Source organism: Myotis daubentonii, chromosome 1 (assembly GCF_963259705.1).
Source record: "Myotis daubentonii chromosome 1, mMyoDau2.1, whole genome shotgun sequence".
Taxonomy (NCBI): Eukaryota; Metazoa; Chordata; class Mammalia; order Chiroptera; family Vespertilionidae; genus Myotis; species Myotis daubentonii.
Window position 1 is genome coordinate 77,823,069 of NC_081840.1, and position 7,408 is coordinate 77,830,476.

Consider the following 7,408-nt stretch of genomic DNA (forward strand, 5'->3'; position numbering starts at 1 on the left):
CATCCAGCCCCCAACACCCTCCCCTTTGACAGCTGTCAGTATCCATGAGTCTATTTCTATTTTGTTTGTTAGTTTATTTTGTTCATTAAATTTCACATGAAAGTGAAATCATATGGCATTTGTCTTTCTCTGACTGGCTTATTTCAGTTAACATAACACTCTCCAGGTCCATCAATGCTATTCTTCGCAAAAGGTAAGGTTTCCTTTTTTTTATAGCCGACTAGTTTTCCATTGTGTAAATGCACCACAGTTTTATTGTCAACTTCTCTACTGATGGGCACTTGGGCTACTTTCAAATCTTGGCTATTGTAAATAATGCTGCAATGAACATAGGGGTGCATGTATTCTTTCCAATTAGTGTTTTGGGTTTCTTCAGATATATATCCAGAAGTGGAATTGCTGGGTCAAAAGGCAAGTTCCATTTTTAATTTTTGAGGTAACCCCATACCCCTTTCCACAGTGGCTGAACCAACCTGCACTCCCACTAACAGGGCACAAGGATTCTCTTTTCTCCATGTCCTCACCTTCACTTATTTGTTGACTTATTAATGATAGCCATTCTGACAGGTGTGAGGTGATATCTCCTTGTGCTTTTAATTTGCATTTCTCTGGTGATTAGTGACGTAGAACATCTTTTCATATGCTATTGGCCATCTGTATGTCCTCTTTGGAGAAGGGTTTATTCAGGTTCTTTGCCCACTTTTTAATTGGATTGTGGATTTTTTTTTTTTTTTGGTGTTGAGTTGTATACATTTTTTATACATTTTTATTATTAACCCCTTATCAGATGTATCATTGGCAAATATGTTCTCCCATTCAGTGGACTGACTTTTCATTTTGTTCATTTATCATGCAAGAATTTCTAGTTTAATGTAGTCCCATTTGTTTATTCTTTCTTTTGTTTCCCTTGCCTGAGATGATATATCAGAAAAAAATATATTGTTATGGGAAATGTTTGAGATTTTACTGCTTATGTTTTCTTCTCATGTTTTTATGGTTTCAAGTCTAAGATTTAAGTCTTTAATTCATTTTTAATTTATTCTTGTGTATGGTGTAAGAAGGTGGTCTAGCTTCATATTTTTGCACATATCCAATTTTCCCAACACCATTTTTTGAATAAACTATCTTTACCCCACTGTATGTTCTTGTCTCCTTTGTCAAATATTAATTGATCATAAAGATATGGGTTTATTTCTGCACTCTCTGTTCTGTTTCATTGATTTATATGTCTGTTTTTCTGCCAGTACCATGTTTACTGTGGCTTTGTAGTATAGTTTGATATCAGGCAGTATGATTTCTCCAACTTTGTTTCTCTTTCTAAAGATTGCTGTGGCTATTTGAATTTTTTTCTGTGGTTCCATATATATTTTTGGAATATTTGTTCTAGTTCTGTGAAATACATCTATCTTGAAAGGAATTATGTTGAATCTGTAGATTTCTTTGAGTATGTGGACATTTTAATGATAGTAATTCTTCCTATCCATGAACATGGTATAAGCTTCCACTTAATTTTAAGAACATTGTATCTTCTTCAATTTCTTTTTTTAGTGTCTTATAATTTGAGTACAGGTCTTTTACATCCTTGGTTAAGTTTATTCCTACATATTTTTTGCTTTTGTTAATCCTCAGCTGAGGATATTTTTTCCATTGCTTTTTGAAGAGAGTGGAAGGGGGAAGAAAAAGAGAGAGAAACATCAGTGTGAGAGAGACACATCCACTGGTTGCTTCTGGCTGCCTCCCTCATGCACCCAACCCAGGGCAGGAAGCAAACCTGAATGAAACCCAGATATGTGCCCTTGACCAGAAATCAAACCCATGACCCTTTGGTGCATGGGCTGACGCTCTAACCACTGAGTGACACTGGCCAGGGCTTTTTTTTTATGCTGTTGTAAATGGAATTGTTTTCTTAGTTTCCCTATCTGATAATTCATTATTGGTGTATAGAAATGCAACTGATTTCTGGATATTTTTTGTATCCTGTTACTTTATTGAATTCATTTATCAGTTCTAGTTGTTTTGGGTGCAATCTTTAGGCTTCTCTATATACAGTATTATGTCATCTACAAATAATGACAGTTTTACTTCTTCCTTTCCAATTAGGATGTATTTTATTTCTTCTTCTTGTCTAATATTTCTTCTTCTGTGTCTAGGACTTGCCGTGCTATGTTGAATAAGAATTGTGAAAGCAGCCTAGCCTGTGTGGTTCAGTGGTTGAATGTCAACCCATGAACCAGGAGGTCACAGTGGATTCCAGGTCAGGGCATATGCCCAGGGTTGCAGGCTCTAACCTCAGTAGGAGGCATGCAGAAGACAGCTAATCAATGATTCTCATCAGTGCTCTTTCTATCTCTCTCTCTCTCTCCATTCCTCTCTCTGAAATCAATAAAAACATTAAAAAAAAGAATGGTGAAAACAGACATCCCTGTCTTGTTCATGATCTTTTTTTTTAATCCTCACCCAAAGATATGTTTTTATTGATTTTTAGAGAGAGAGAAAGGGAGAGAAACATTGATGTGAGAGAGCATCAGTTGTTGCCTCCCATATGTGCCCCAATCAGGGATCAAACCTGCAACCTTTTGGTGTACAGAATGTGTGTGTCCTGGCTGGAAATCAAACCCGCAGCCTTTGGGTGTACAGGATGATGCTCCAACTGAGCCACCTGCCGAGAGCTTATTCCCAATTTTAAAGGAAACACTTAGTTTACGCCCATTGAGTATGATGTTGGCTATAGGTTTGTTATATATGGCCTTTATTGCGTTGAGGTATCTTCCCTCTATTCCCACTTTGCTGAGGGTTATCATAAATGGGTGCTGGATTTTATCAAATGCTTTTTCTGCATCTATTAATATGATCATGTGGTTTTTATCCTTTGTTTTTACTTATGTAATGTATCACATTTACTGATCTGTAGATATTGTATCAACATTACATCCCAGGAATAAATCCCACTTGATTTCCCTTTGGATATGCCTCTTGTGAAGCTGATTTGATACTGTTTTGATGTCTGAAGCTAGCCACTGGGTGTATTGGTTCTGGAGCCTCTTGGTGCAGGCCAGTGTCAGACACAGCCTATGACTGGCCCTACGCAACTCATTTGGAGTTACAAAGTGGCCCACCGTTTGTGGCTGGCTCTGCTGTGCCTGGTTGTGCACAATGAGGATCAAGCTGTGCACCAAGGCTGGCTTTTACCAGCACCAGACCCTGGAGCAGGTGAGCAAAAGTCTCAAAAAAAAAAAAATGAAATCTACCTTTGCCTGCCTCCATCTATTGGCTGCCTGTTTGGTTCAGTCACTGAAAAATCCTCTGGCGGTATTCAAGTTGCCTGGGATATGTTCTCAGTGAGTCACCAGGTAGGGGCAAGTGGTGTTCACCAGATCTAAAAATATAGAATGCTTCACAAAAGTGCAGGATATCCTTGCTCAGGGGCAATGCTAATCTTCTCTGCATCATTCCAATTATAGTAAATATGCTGCCAAAGTGAGCACCAAGGTTGCTGACTTTAAAAGAGAAATCTTTTAAAGGGTTTTCGGGGTTTTTTGCTGCTAGGAGCAGTCTAGCAGACCCAACCAGACCACTGTCTACTTCCTAGCTCAAACACTAGACCGTCTCAAAAATGGAGAGTAACCCTTAAGAATGTTTGTGCGGAGACCTAACAGGTTTGGCTCAGTGGATAGAGCGTCGGCCTGTAGACTGAAAGGTCCCAGGTTCGATTCCGGTCAAGGGCATGTACCTTGGTTGCGGGCACATCCCCAGTGGGGAGTGTGCAGGAGGCAGTTGATTGATGTTTCTCTCTCATCGATGTTTCTAACTCTCTACCCCTCTTCCTTCCTCTCTGTAAAAAATCAATAAAATATATATTTTTTTTAAAATGTTTCCGGGGAGACATCTCCACCTCTTTATAAAGAAAAGCAAACTCTTCAGATGAGCCAATGTAGTATGACTCTGCAAAGTTGCTGTCCCCTAGGAAATATTACATAAGTGATATGCCCTCGGCCTCTTGTATGTCAAACATCACCAAATCCATCTCTCACACATTTGAGGTATTATTCACTCATTTGGTAAGTGTTTATTAAATCTGATTATTTCAAGTAACTTGTTCTAAGGGCTATATAAAATGCAAAGATTAATAAAGAAATTTTTGACTCAAGCAAGAAATGAAAAACAAAACACAATGAAAATTAAATGAGACATAATAACATTGTGAGGGATACAGAGGAAAGAATCATTAATTCAGAAGAAAAGTCTCCATAGGAAAAAACAGCATGTGTGAGGGAGGGACTTAAAAGATAAATAAGATTTGAATGGCCGATGATTCCAAACAGAATGAATGCCACATGCAAAAGAACAAATGCATGAAATGTATAAATAATCAAAAAAATCACAAAGAGTCTATTTTAGCTAGAGCCCATTGGAAGATGTGATGAGAGGAGACTCTGAATATATCTTTTGGAACATCATTAAGAACCTTGAATCTAAGCTCTCACTAAAGAACTTCTATTTATGCATGTATTACTTGAATATTTTTGTTTGTGAGAGTTGGGCTTTTCTTTCACAGATTTCCTCTTTCCTTTGTATTAATCCAAATACTAATGAAAAACATCAGAGATTCAGGTAATCTTGAAATAGCAGTAGAGTGTCTACACATTCTTTTTTTTTTTTTTTTCAGTTTGCAGTTTAAAATTTGAAAGACTTTGGAAATGTTTATTTCAAAGGCACAATGGCAGCTATGTACTCATCATGTTTAAGCTTTATCTAGCCAGAGGACAACAGGCCAGTATTAAAACAATGAATCCAGCCCAGGCTTCTTATAGTCAGCTCCCATCGCATAACATTTTTCTTTAATTCTTTAGGTTCCGAGAGGAAGAAATATTAAAGCATCTTCTGAGGAAAAAAATTATTTTATCCCCAACTGGCAGCCTTTGGGTGACTTCTGACTTTTCTTTTTTTTTTTTTCCTTTTTTTTTTTAAATTAAATCTTTATTGTTCAGATTATTACATTTGTTCCTTTTTTTTTCCCCCCATAACTCCCCTCCTCCCAGTTCCCGCCCCACCCTCCGCCCTCACTCCCCACCCACTGTCCTCATCCATAGGTGCACGATTTTTGTCCAGTCTCTTCCCACATCTCCCACACCCCTTTCCCCCCCAAGAATAGTCAGTCCATTCCCTTTCTATGTCCCTGATTCTATTATAATCAACAGTTCATTCTGTTCATCAGATTATTTATTCACTTGATTCTTAGATTCACTTGTTGATAGATGCATATTTGTTGTTCATAATTTGTATCTTTACCTTTTTCTTCCTCTTCCTCTTCTTAAAGGATACCTTTCAGCATTTCATATAATCCTGGTTTGGTGGTGATGAACTCCTTTAGCTTTTCCTTATCTGTGAAGCTCTTTATCTGACCTTCAATTCTGAATGATAGCTTTGCTGGATAAAGTAATCTTGGTTGTAGGTTCTTGGTATTCATCACTTTGAATATTTCTTGCCACTCCCTTCTGGCCTGCAAAGTTTCTGTTGAGAAATCAGCTGACAGTCCTATGGGTATTCCCTTGTAGGTAACTGAGTTTCTTTCTCTTGCTGTTTTTAAGATTCTCTCTTTGTCTTTTGCTCTTGGCATTTTAATTATGATGTGTCTTGGTGTGGTCCTCTTTGGATTCCTTTTGTTTGGGGTTCTCCGCGCTTCTTGGACCTGTAAGTCCATTTCTTTCACCAGGTGGGGGAAGTTTTCTGTCATTATTTCTTCAAATAGGTTTTCAATATCTTGCTCTCTCTCATCTTCTGGCACCCCTATAATTCTGATGTTGGTACGCTTGAAGCTGTCCCAGAGGCTCCTTACACTATCCTCACATTTTTGGATTCTTTTTTCATTTTGCTTTTCCGGTTGGATGTTTTTTGCTTCCTCGCATTTCAAATCATTGACTTGATTCTTGCGCTCCTCTGATCTGCTGTCGGGCGTCTGTATAATATTCGTTATTTCAGTCTGTGTGTGCTTAATTTCTAGTTGGTTCCCCAATATAAGATCGAGGGTCTTATTAGTTTTCGTGTAGATCTCATTAAGTTTATCGGCAGCTTCTAAACAGTTCTTGAGAGACCTTAAAAGTGTGGTTCTGAACTCTATTTCTTCCATTGACAATTTTGTCCTGTTTCTTTGTCTCCGCATTTTGTTATGCTTCCTTGGTGCACCCCCTAGTGGTCTTTGTTCGCAGTCTTATAGATAAATCTTGATTGTTGTAGCTAATTCCAGGGAGGGTTTGACCTCCAGGCCAAGTGGCTATGAGAATCAGCTGTGTCAGCAGTGAGAGAACTTCTGTCCTCTAGGGAGGTGCTAATCTAGCCTTTGCCTGAGGCTATCGGGCAAATGCCTCTGTGCAGGGCTTGGGCGGGGCGGGTCACACAGGATCAACAGGGTGGGCCGGAGAGAGCAGTTATGGCGGCTCTCAGTCCTGTCCCCAGGGGCTCTGCCTCTCTGAGTCCCAGCACCCGCTGCAAAGCTGGGAGAGAAAGCTGCACTCGCTCTGACCTAAGCCAGACAGTCCCGCTTCTCCCGTTCGAGTCTGGGTCCCTAAAGACTCGCCCGGATCTGGTGCTCAGAGTCTGCGACTCCCTCCCGATTGAAAACAACAACCGCACCCTCCGCCGCCAGCCCGCTCCTCGCACTCCGCACCTCAGAATTTGACTTCAGCACTGCGCCTCCTCTGAGTGTCCGTGTGCGTTTCTCTTTCCTCCTAGTTGTAGGACTTCCACTCAGCCAGCGTTCCTGTGGTTCTGGGTGATGTCCCTTCCGTTTTTTTGTTTCACTTTTGAAGTAGTTGTTCAAAGCAGCAAACTCCGGCGTTAACCTATGCCGCCATCTTGGTTCTCTCCTGTCTACACATTCTAAATCAGTTTACCCATGGATATGGATCTATATCATGAATGACTAAGTAAAGCAGAAAAGTTACCACCTCAAATATGAACTACTCATGAATGAAGACCCAGTATTAGACTAAAGATAAAAATAATATTGAATAAAAAATAAAATAAAAATTTTAAATGTTGAAAATAGGTTATAATGTTAACACAAAAGAATTCATTGAAGAATCAGTAATAGAAGTTCGGTTAAGAAAAGTAAGCAAGGATAATTTTTGGTTTGAGGTCTTACTTAGGTCACCCTGCAGATCACCACTTTCTCTTCTAACACACAGACACACCAGGAACCAAACATAAGACAGGGGCTCTGCAAAATGAGCCTGTGTGGTCAGTGGTGGGAAGTTATGTCCTTCACAGAAATAAAGGATTCCTTCCATTCAAAGTATGACACTCATTCCTCTTTCCTTTCAGTTTTAGGTGTCCTCAGATTCCCCAGATCATCACAGCTCCAAATGCTACACACCTCTGATTGGTCATCCCAGAAGAGGTCAGAGGAACC

The 7,408-nt window shown here is 39.5% G+C and overlaps 1 non-coding gene across 1 annotated transcript; it reads right to left on the minus strand.

Moving 5' to 3' along the window:
* Window positions 1–3,378: 3,378 nt before the first annotated feature.
* Window positions 3,379–3,485, minus strand: LOC132223909 (U6 spliceosomal RNA). The gene has a single exon (XR_009450552.1). It is a non-coding gene; the product is annotated as a U6 spliceosomal RNA (small nuclear RNA).
* Window positions 3,486–7,408: the final 3,923 nt, after the last annotated feature.